This window comes from Blennius ocellaris, assembly GCF_963422515.1.
Source record: "Blennius ocellaris genome assembly, chromosome: 2".
Lineage (NCBI taxonomy): Eukaryota > Metazoa > Chordata > Actinopteri > Blenniiformes > Blenniidae > Blennius > Blennius ocellaris.
The window spans coordinates 8,026,774-8,039,694 of NC_137651.1; positions in this window are offsets into that span (position 1 = coordinate 8,026,774).

Here is a 12,921-nt window from a genome sequence, read left to right on the forward strand (position 1 = left end):
AGGTCAGATAAGATCCGTAGGACAGCCCAGTCTCCTTATTTCAGGTTCCTCAAAAGAGGATTATCTCCCACACCTGCCTCTGTATTGATCACTTCACAGCAGGTAGTTTTGTTAACTTTCATCAGAGCAGACATGGTTTCATGGATTATCTGCTGTTACTGCTGAGTGAAATTGGGACTGTGTTTCCTTCCCCTGCCGTCATTTTCCACCCAGCAAACTCTTGGCACCACTGTTGTCGGTGTGCCCACCGATTCCTCAAAGTTGCTTCCGTTAAGTTAATTAGCTGGCGTTTCTTGATGGTTTCAGGTGAAGTGACAAAAGTAGAAACATTTTTTGGACACTCTCCATCTGCTCAGCGCTTTCATGCCAGTGAAACTCATTGCAACTGCCAGCCTTAGAGTCAGGGGTGAGCAATTAATTTTTCCCAAGAGGGACACATAAAAAATCTAGGACTTCTGTGGAGCCTCAAGCTATAAATTCAATTCAGTTCTTCTTAGTATTATTACTTCTCATATAACAAGCAGTAAAAAACATGGTTTGGATGAGCTTCTCTTTCTGTTCTGAATCGGTCAAGTGCTTGTATTCAACAAGCATGTTTTGTCTCACAAATGCTGATTCAGATTGTAATATTCTCTCACTGGAATTTCTTAATCACTAACTGAGCACATCAATTTACCTTGAGCTTATCCACATGTTGGTGAAATCTCCTTTTCTTCCTTTTCTTTTGTTTTACAGTGAAGAAACTTTTTTGAGTAATAACAATTGTGACTAAGCCACCTAACACCACGAGGATGTGTAAATGTGCCCACAAGTGTGAACTATGCAGAGTACACAGAAAAAAATGAAGGCTCAAAATAAAATCAAAGCAATCGTAGGGATCATGTACGGTACTCTACTTTTCAATGGATTTATAATGTCTCTACACTTGGCAGTCAATTGACAACATATAGGGAAAGCAGTACCCTCCACAGCTCGGCTCTAAACTCCTCCTGATGCTCCAAGATTAAAGTTAAGGCACTAATATAGGCTAAATCGCCTATCAAACTAGCTCAACCTATCACCTTCTATACTGTTTTATTTACTTAAGGGTTGCAAACGCCTTTGCCTCAGTCAACAAACGAATTAACATATCCAATTATCTTCTCCAGTAATATCTGTTTTTTTTTCTGTATTTGCAGCATTGGAAAGGAGTGTGGATGCAATGATAACTATAGCTGTGGTTACCCGAGGACCAAAAATAATCTGATTAAATGCAGACCCGATTAAATTTGCACCATATATACACTTCAGTCTGGCTATATTTGCACCATCCAATTGAAATTACAGTTGGATCATAGGGTGTGGTGTCGCCCGGTTTCTGATCTGATCAAAGTCTATGTGAACGGCAGCTCGGGTTACTTCCTACAGTTGAATTGTGTTCATTTTGTCGTTCTAAACACATCTGTGAGATTCTGTCAGGCCTGCCACGCCCCCCACCGTCCGGTGGTCTCTGAAGGATGGAATCCCAGTTGTGTGAGAGGGTGTAGGCCCCCTCATCCCGGTTTAAACTGGCACAACATTCAGATGACTTTATTTACTGTTCATGTAAACAGGACAATCTGATCCTGATAAGGATCCAAGTTTTACACATTGTTTGAATACAATAAAGCACAGAATATAGTGAAAGTCTGTTTCCTCCGATTGAGCCTCACTTACTGTTTTGGAGATGCTGCTGAATCGGAGTTCGAGCTGTCAACTGAAAACTTGGATTCAGTTTGGAGGAGGAGGCTGCCAGGTGAGCCCAACAGACGCACACACACGTAGTGAGATTCTGTACACACTGCAATCACCGAAAGGATTCCTGCCACAATATTATCATCCAATAGCTCTACAAACCTAATGACATTGAGCAACTATGGAAACTCTTCAAAATCTGCCTCGTATCAGCAGCCAAAGAGCCAGAGAAGGGATGAAATCGCAGAGCGTCGGAGCTCAGTTGTTGCGGACTTGGCGGGTGTAACGAAAAACCACAGGCCAGAAAACACACCAGCTGAGGCAGACGTCCTCCATACAGGACAACTGATGGGCATGTTGTACAGCTGATATTTTCGCAGAAATCAGTTCCACTGAAAGAAAAAACAGGAGGACTTTTAATTTAACTGAATGGCTGTATTCGTCTTGCGTGTAATTTCATTTTACCTGATATTGCCAGACAGCTGCAGTTTCAACAACAAAAAAACCCAACATGCAAACAATTTGAATATAGTTCGCATCAAAGTTGAGCAGAATATTTTTGAGATAAAACACTGCTTGAAAAAAAAGTGTGTGCGTGCGTGTTGAGGTTGCAAGATCATATCTTTCATCCTCTCAAAATGGAGGTAATTTTCGCTCAGATTTCTCATCAGCTGCATCACATTTGAACTTCATAAGGTCACAATCTGCAAAGTGAATTATTTATAAAGCATCATTATTGATACTCTTGACAGTCTCTTCTCACCCATTTCAAGTGTGGTGAACTCAATTATAATGTATGGCCACATACTGCTCTTATCAGCAAATTAGCATGTAAAGAGGGCTTAAAATCAAGCTTGATTACTCATGCTGTTTGGAGAGTTAAAATATTGATATATGGATTAATGCACAGACACAACGGCTTATTCATGAGCTGCTCTTGTTGGCAGATGTTTGATTTAGAGATGTAAATATGTGCCTTTAATTTGACCTGCTACTCAGCAACAGGGGCAGTATATTTTATACTGTCCATATGCTGGACAACGCTAAGCAATTAAAACTGCTTCATTACACATATAGCAAACTCGTATATTCTGATAAGACCAGATGTATGTCTTCTTCAGACGGAACTTTTTACAACTTCAAAGTTTTTTATCTTCGTCTATTGTGAATTGTGTGTTTTGCAATTTCAAATCAGTCATGTTCAAAGCGTAGCGGCCAATTTATAAAGTCAGATTTTTCTATTGCCTTCACCTGCTGTATCACAAATAATTCTGAGCCCCCAGTACAAACAAAATAAAATAATGCAACATGAAATTTCCACTTTAAATGTATGTTCAAAAGTGTCACTGTGCAGCTTGTATTGAAATGGTGTAATAAGGAGACTGACTGTCGGGTATCACAAGGCAGAGGATTAATCAGCTGTCCGCCACCGATTCGACTCCCACCTGGATATATGACATTTCTTTGTCACAATGAAGCACTCATGGCTACCTTATGTGATAATGGACGACACAAGTGTGCCCTTTACAACAAAGTTGGAAATTGCAATATTTTTTTTCCCCCCATTGTGCTGATCTTATGTCAATGACTGTAATGTGATGGAGAAACACTATGAGACAAAAGTGAAAATGCTGAAAAAGTTGTGAGTCCAAGTTGGTTGCAATGAGTCCAATGAAAACATCCCCGCAGAAACCTACACAGTGACTTGGTTGATTCCTGAACTTGTCAAATCCTTTATGTTCAGTGAGTCTGTTTTAAGACTGTGTCCCATGAAGAAAACCATTTGCTAACCTATGCCAAGCTTATAACACTAATTGTAGGGCACTGAAGAGCTATTGTCAATTATTAAGAGACTTTTGGGGGGAGTTAAAGTACTGTAATCCTTGAGACCTCTTATATTATCACTTCTTGCCCTCCCTGAACGAACCCTTGATTAAAACCTTCATCTTCATTGGAAAGATCTCATTATATGGAGGACAAATGCATTTTGAATGACTTGATTAAAACATTGTTCTACATTTAACATTCCAAGAGTAAGATGAGAAAGACGTGGGTGTCTGTTTGATTTTTTTTTTTTTGGCAATTTCACAGCTGAAGCCATGACTTGATGCATCATTTGGGGAATTTGCTTGTTTTTCCTCTTCTGTTTGGATAAACCTACTGTTGTGCCCTCAGCTCCACCAGTCACTCACACTGCGAAACCACACCGGTCTGACAGCTACTCCAGCTTCAGTGTTGGACCAGTGACACTGGGATCAGGCAAAAGGAGTCAGGGAAAGTGAAATGACCTGCTCGTTATTATTTCTCAAATAACAGTTGAACGCAAATGATCTTGAAAGAGATCAAACTGACAAAGCCCTGAAAGCAACGCGTGTGTGCCACATGTGGCTGGGTGGGGGCATTGCGAGTATCGGCCACTCTGACTGCCTCGTATTCACTGAAGTACATTAATGGAAAGATAAGCACAACTGTCCCCTATGATTCCCTTTAATTCTTGCTGCTAAATCAGCCGGCAGCCATCTGGCTTCCCCTGAAGCAAAGTCACACACACGCACGCACACGTGGGAAATCTCTGTCTAACACACACACACACACACACACACACACACACACACACACACACACACACACACACACACACACACACACACACACACACACACACACACACATGCACACACACGCACACGCACACGCACACGCGCGCACGCACACAGTAAACTCTGTGGGAATGACAACCCGAGGGCAAGTCGTCAGAGCGAGGGTATTATGACAGGCCAGAATGACTGTAACTCCCGGCTGATGAAGCTGTCGGACAGTTCATACTCACCCTCTGTTGCTTACACGGAAGCAAACACACCAGTGACAGAGAATGCTGTCTTACCTTTCTATACGCCTGGAAAATGAAGCCATTAATGAAGACCCATTTTTTTGGTTCCCCCGAGGCATTCGTAAAATTATTTGTGGCTTTTGCAGGCAGTGATACAGCTAAGCCAGCTCCTCTAATTCACTAAGGACCGTGTTAAGACACAAGTAAAGCTAAATCCTGATATTCCTGGTGGTGTGTATGTGTGCGCTCCTACGAGATAAAAAAAAAAAGGGGGATTATATGTTGAAGTCCAACAGAAGATATATTTGCTTTGTGTCCGGCTGAATTTCAGAAAATGTTGTGAAAGAAGCGAAGGCTTGGAGCATGGAAGGATGGAGCCTTGGGCTGTAAAAAAAATTCATATTAATACTCACAATAAAAAAACTTGAGGCAGAAACAGTTTCAGCGCATGACAGACTGTTCAGCTGGCTTTGTGCCGGCATAAAGCGTAAACACTACTGGTTTTGTTGAATCTGAGAGTGTTTTCCACTCCGTAGCTTGAGAAAAAGTTTCCATTTCAAATGAAGTAGTGTTAGACATTGCAATGTTTTACATCACTTCAGGTCTCAGTCTCCAACAAAAACAAGCCCGTCAAGATTTGGGGACTATTCTTAATCCTGCGTGACTGATGGTCCTGCGCAGGTCGGAATCACAATGTCATACTATTAAATAAGTGACCTTAATTTCATGTTTTCTTGCATATTCACTGTTAAGGTCGTTTTTAATAACGTGACAACTGAAAATATGCAGCGCATCTGCGCACTTACATTCCATACACTCATTGACCTCCTTTGTGCTTTAATTTAGCACAGTTTACAAATTCTCCGACTTGATTTGCAATAAAACTTTGTGAGACTTTGCCGGTGCCCTGATAAGTTATGCATCAAAAGCAGCCTGGATGGTGGAATTATTAAAATATGCACACAGAAATCAGTTCACTGTAAGGAGCTGTATAATGTTGAGACGAGCTAGTATACGCTTTTCGCTGTGTCTTTTTCTTGTTCAGTATCTCTCGCACTCACATAATTTACAGGACGTTCTGCAGTGACATTAATGGGTAGTGGAGTTAATGTCAGGATGCCGAAAGATCACCGTGAAATATGTCGGGGAAACTGCTCATGTTCTGCATCCAGTAAACATCCAGTCATCATGTCACTGACTTCAAGCGTACACGCAGTACATTACTAAAAAGACAACCCTCACATAAACAGTGGGGATTATAGAGACAGATGGTCGTCATACTGTATTGTAGACTCACCCACGCTATATGGAGGTGTTGCAGCCCCAGGGCAGCCAGTCCTGAGCAGGGTAACCCAGATATAGAAGGTGCACACGCTAAGAAAAGGTTTAATTTGTTTTGGGGGAAACTCAGCCCTGGGCGGAGGATAACACCAGGCTATGACTGCAATAAAACCACAAAAGATCAAGTGAAGATGGCAGCACCCACAGGGCTTCTGGGTAAAGCCGTGTTTGGACAGCACTGTGAGGAGGCTTATGTGTGGTGGGAATGGCGGGATGGAGAAACGGCGGAACGAGGGACAGGGGAAGGAAGTTGAGGAAAAGAAGTAAGGATTGAAAGCTTCAGGAAGGTATTAAAGTGGGTGCAGCAGGGATTGATGGAAGGAGGCGCAGGAAGGGAGGGGATTAAGATAAGGGGGAACAGATAGGTGTTGTGAGGGAGCACGTTGGCTCAACAGGAACTAATTTTCTTCTCGAGCAGCTGATTTGAGAGTCCGATCTTCTGTCACTGTCGTCACAAACCAAGATACATTTCTGACGTTTTATTTTCTCAACATGTCGAAATAGTGTTTGACTCAGTGCCTCAAAAACTTAAGTTAATAATAATGTTAATGGTCTTGGGCATAAACATGTCTCTGATTGTGTTGCATCTAAAGCAGCATCTTCAAACCACCTGAAGCAAATGTACTCACTGTCTCCGGGATGAAAGCACAATGTGAACCAGCGTTTAGTTGTTCAGTTCCTACCATGTAGAACAAAACTTCACAAAAATTTCAGGTCCAGTGAAACTGTCGCTGTATTTAAATCACGGTCTAAAACCTTAAAGTTTACGTTAACTTTCCAATAAAGCAGGCTCATAACTTCTGGTTAAAGTAGACACTGTTTTTAAACTTGGTTGACTATTGCTGCTGCATTTATGTTTTTCCAAATGTATTTCCTGCTTTGTTACACCTTCTATTGGTTTTCACAGAGGTGGAAAGCAGACAGAAGATGACTGATTAAGTTATATTGTAAAGTATTTGTTAATTTTTCACTATCGTTTTTAATGGCATTACCATTATAGGCATTTGATTTAATATACTTTTATAAAATAATTTTTTTTAATTAAAAATACATTCTTAGAAAAACAGCATATAAAAGTTTAAAAACAACAGAAAATATCAAACAGGAATTCAAAAGGAAGAGCTTCAAGGATAGAATAATAAAACTCAAATTGCATATTTGGACATAAGTTGGCTAAAAGTACTGAAGTACACAATTGAATGTAGGCTATAATTTTCAATTTCCACTATATGCAATGTTTTTAATAAAGGCGCATTGGTTAAAGCGCATATTGTAAACACTCACCACGTCCTTTCAAATAAAATCTTTTAGCACACAATAACAAAGCTTTTTATTGTCTATGTATCTCAGCTGTTAACAATAATCTCTTTCAATGTGACTCACACGAGAAAGTCTATATCGAAGCAAGCTTGTGTGTGTATTTTCAAACTTATTAAAACTTAATTCCAAACTACAATTTTTTCTATCATGCATTTAATTTGTGATAGTTCTCTTCCTATTCAGTTTTTGAAAATGCAAATTCACTTTTTCCATTTCCTGTTTTTATATGGTTTGTTCCCTTGTTAAGTCTTTGCATAACTTTCAATACGCTGCAGTCAGCATCCCGGCGTTACGTAACATTTAAATTCTATTTACTTCCTGTAATTTGTTCTGTCTGCAGGTGAAGTAGCTGTAACGATGCTATCTGTGTAAACTTACTTTGACCTGCTAGATTTGTGTTTTAGCTCCACTCAACTGAATATTTCAGCATGCTTGTAGCTTTTGCAAACATACTCTGATGAGCTCATTATACACCAAGCACCGAAAGGCAGACAGAGATTTGGACTGCAACACCAAGTCATGCATTGAGCAACTGAGGAGCTGATCGGGACCAATATATGAGACTTAAAGGCATCAAAGAGGCACTTTAACAGAATTAGAGCATTTTTCTTTGTCTATTGAGTGCACAACAGACAAAGAAGCTTTGCTGGTGAGTTGGCTGTGTCTGCTTCAGTGTATGTGGGTTTAGAAAAAGGAAATGATGGCCTTTGTGGTAAAAAGGAACAACCACTGTAGGAGACAGGATGCAAACTGCAGTCTCTGGGTCTCAGTATCCCTAACCACACATTACAATCTCCTCTATAACTCCCAGCACGAGATAATAATGTTGCACCACTTGTGACTTTGGGGGAAATCATTATTTGGTCTTCTCAAGATGCTGCATGTCAGGAAATCATAAACAGGCCACACAGTGCTTGTTCAAGACCCTAACAGTAACTCCTCATTACTTCTCGTACACCTACATGGTGCATCTTCGCCTCAAACCTTCAAAGCAGTCCTTAGGTTCTGCTACTGCTTGTTATTTGTTGCTTATTATTGACCAGAATGAACGGGAGAAGAAAGATGAGGTGTCAGAGTGTACAGGTAAAATGCGGCGCTGCATCCTGCAAGATTGTTTTTGTGCCAACATCAAGCACCACGTCTGTCAAGGAGGCCGGGATGAGATGTGTATTTGTAGAGAAAGGAAGTGGACAGAGCCAAGTGAGGCAAAGTGATGCAGGCGGTGCACACACAGAAAAAGAAAGAAACATCCTCTGCTTTCCCACAGTTGGGTCCACATTGTGTGATTTGAACCAGATCCAACTGGCAGGACGGACAAATCTTTATACATGAAGGACAGCTAAGGACAAGAGTCATGCAGGCTGCAATTCACCAACAGCTTTCAGGACTTTTTAATTACCTCTCTTTTGTCTTTATGCCCCGATGTCTTATTTACAACCATGTTGTCAGTCCATCTGTCTGCTGCAGGCCCTGCAGCTCACAGCGATGTCTGGGAACACTTGGTCACCGCCTGTTGAAGGATATCGCTGATGTCATGGCTCAACTGAGACAGTTTCCCAATCAGGCCACGAGCGAAGAAAAAGGATCATACATAATTTAAGCATTGGCAATTTCAAATTCCAGAAAGTATGAATAACTGGTAGAAAACACTGTTTGCGGATTGTCAGTAAACACTCCATATTGAGGACGGTAGGTGTAATCAAGTTCTGATGTAATCAATTCAAGGAGCTGATAGGGGAGCAGCGCTCTGGGGAGCTCAATCAGCTCAAGTCTGAAAGGCTTTTTTTTTTCTCTGAACAGCTCTATTCAATCACTACAAGGGGATTTTAGTTTCATGGTCACTAAACTTTGATATCGATGTCAAGGGAATTTTCTCGTCTTGCTGTTCTCTTGACCTCATCTGATTCATCGGCACTGATTACACCTTGCTGTGGGACACTCAAGACAGGCACCAAGTCTAGCAGTGATATTGATCCCACTGCGCCATAAAGTAGAGCATATCTTACGCTCAGTCTGACTTTCTAATTCCCAATTAAAACCAAACATTTTTCACCCGCTGTGCACTTTCAACACATTTGTCACTCAAATTTGAGACTTATGCAACAAACGGATCCATTTCTAATGAGAAAGAGCCTGTTTAAGCTTACGTGACTGTGTTGCTCTAAAATGAGTAGAGATGGGGTCAGCTGCTCTGCTCATCAATCTTATTTACAGCTGCAGCTCTGCTCTGTGTTTGAGTACAAACTGGAACAACAGGAATTTCCCCCCTCATAAAAGTAAGCCTCAGTGCACTTTATTGCAGAGCACCGGTCGGCGCAGCGTACCGGACACTGCTGTCACATTACAGCTGCAGCGTGTTATTGTCCTTCTCTGTGGTGGAAAGCTTTTAATTGTTTGAGTCTGAGGTTCCTTTGTCGACACGCTGTTAACAAAGGTCATCCCAAGTTTTGTGCCAAACATTCAAAGGTTTCTACATGCTCGTTTGTGAGCTTCCAGTGATTCCAAATGTTATTCACGTCAGTCAAAATGTTTTTCAACTTTTGTTGAGAGAGTAAAAAGTATCTGTTTATCTCAAGGATTACAGTGTTTAATAGTTATTCAAAAACCAAGAAAAAATCTCCATTGTCTTGAAACGAAATGCTAACAATGTGCCCACAGTCTGATTAATCCTGTAATTCTGAAGTGTACCTCAACACCATGGAGTGAGTCAGTCCTTCCTATGTTCAGTCCAAGAACAAATGAAGCTACAGCACAAACTGAGGAACAGTGCCTCACTACTGCCTCCCAGAGTACAAAGGTGGTGTTATTTAATCGTGCATAATGTACGTTTGAATTGGCTTTGAAAGTTTATAATCATAAACTGTAATAACTAGTTGGCCATGTGAACAAAATCTAACTTTAAAGGGACAATATCATGCAAAATTCACTTTCTAATGGTTTTTCTACAGTAATATGCATACTCATACCTGGCAATGACACTCCAGATGTGAAGAAAGTGTGATGAAGTGTGTCTTGTTCTCTGGCTTGTATAATATTTGTCTAAAGTGTGTGCTACAATGAGCGAATCGGAAAGCAAACCCTGTGTAGCTTCACCAGTGTTGTTTAGTCCACCCCAATCCAGGCAGACCCTCCCTTTGACCCGCCCACAACCAGGCAGCTCCGCATGCGCTCCGTTTTTTCCCGCTCTCTAGTGCTACAGGTAAACAAACATGGCGAAGATACAAGCAAAACACGCCAGATGCACCTTTATTAATTGTATCAACGAGCAGAGGAGTCGATTTTTACTGACTGGTCCTGTGAGGACCCAGTGGATTCATTTTATTTTAATGGCTATCCACCAACAAGTTTCTTCCCAAAGATTTATATGTCGCTCCCAGCACTTTACTGAGGAGTGTTTTCAGAACATGTCCAGAACTATACTGGATTCACTGCAAAACTTCTAATAAAGCATGGCTCTGTACCAACTATCCGTCACTCTGCTGCAAATGTGGGGACTCTAAATAATATATTCTGATTCATATGCTTTTATATTACTTTTGCGAAGCACCAAGCTGGATAGTTTGCAACAGATGAGGCCAGTTTTATTTTATTTGTTTATCTGCAAAGTTGAGCTGATAGAAACTGTAGATCAAATGTAGGCTTTGCAGAATCTTGATAATTGCGAGGTGATCTTTCTATTTATTTCTATGATTAAATGGGGGCTCGGGATATTCTCCTGTCTGCTACTAATTCTGATCATTAGGAGAGGATCATTAAATTAGTTGCTCTCAGTGCGACCTGCACAGTTAGATAAGGTCATAGTCACTCAGGCTGGTCTGAATAGTCATTTATTTGCTGTTAAAATCGCACATTTCTTTGTAAAGAAAATATTCAGTGCAGCTGATTAACATATTCAGAGACATAATATGTTTTACTAATATTGTGAAAAGTCCTTCTGCAGCAGCAGAGTCAGAACATCTTCAGGAGCTTCTCCTTCTGGGTCACATTTTGGTTCACATTGGTTTGGGTGAACAGTGTTTCTCCATAATGAAGATGACAGATAGAATGTAAACAATGGCACATGGCATGAGGAGAGGAAGTACTTCCTCCTCTTCCCAAGATGGGCATGTGAGGCAGAGCCAGTCCAGCTCCCTGAAACCCAGCAGATTCTGAATGTGGCTCAATGATCAAATATTCAACTGGCTGAAAATCAAGGATAAGCTGGATTTGGGACAAAACACTTTGAATACAATGTTTGTGTCTCAATAAGAACCATGTGAAAGTGTTGAAAGGTTATGTGATATTTCTCCTTTAACTGTGATGCTATCTGTCCTCTTGTGTCTAATCTTAATCAGAGAATTTTTCATTGGTAGAGGAGTTTGTCATTGAAAGAATTAACAGCCTTTAGCTAAATTCCCAAGCAGCAAAATGTTTGAATAATTTTAGAAAATCTGAACCATTGCAGCTAGAAAATGTACCCCAAGACGTGTTGTTCTAAAATCAAGCTGTATAAAAAAAACAGCTGTTGCTATTTTGACAATGTGAAAGTTTTTGAAAACATCTTTCATTTAATATTACTTGTACGTTACCTGAATATATATAGCTTACAATTTAGTTTGATTAAATTGAAAGATTCTTGTTAGTATTATAGCCCCCTGCCTTCTGAAATGTCTCAACATTTCTCCCTTCAATATTTTTAGATTCCCCCTAAAATTTTAAATATCAGGTACAAATAGATTTTTGTCCAGAAAACAGCAGTCTAAAGCTAGAAAGTGTATTTTTTTTCTTCAACTCTGGACTCAGTGGGGGATATTTCCTGTGCAGGCCATGTGACACAAAAAGCTGTTGACATTATTTGTTGATGCTGGACGAGTATATATATATATATATATATATATATATATATATATATATATATATATATATATATATATATATATATATATATATAAAACCCCACTCTGGTATAAATAGGATACTTTCATCAGCTTGTGATGAGTGTCCATTGCAGACATTTCTTTGACCCAAGCCCCAGTAGACAGTCTTTTTGGTTCCCACACTGACTGATCTGAATCTGGGGCCTCCTGCTGGACACACACACACACACACACACACACACACACACACACACACACACACACACACACACACACACACACACACACACACACACACACACACACACACACACACACACACACACACACACACACACACACACACACACACACACACACACACACACACGCACAGCTGAATTACACAGTTCTGTATGCCAACGCACCATATGTGTGATCATGAGAGGCAAACTTGACATGGCATTAACAAGAATCACTCATCCTGCTACATCTTCCCTTCATCCTCTTCTCTGGGTCTCTTTTTCCTCCTACTTCTGGTGGTCTTGGTGACATAGTCTTGCTCTTTCTCCACTGTGTGTCTTCGCCTGTCTTCACTTTGACTGACCTTCACCTGTTATAGAGAACCTGCTGGGTGACCCAAAATGCCTCTTACAATTTTTAGCATTATCAGTCATTACATTGTTGTCTGTATTTTCAAAAATTGTTTTATAAAAGAGAGGGAACTCCCACACATCGTCATCAGTACGCACTTAATGTTTTCATTTCTTTGACATATTAACATGCTGATTATGGATAACAACCTACAATAAATCCAAAGAGGATGCATGAATGAGTGTAGAGAATGGCAGAGTATATATTTACAGACTAACTCAAACATTT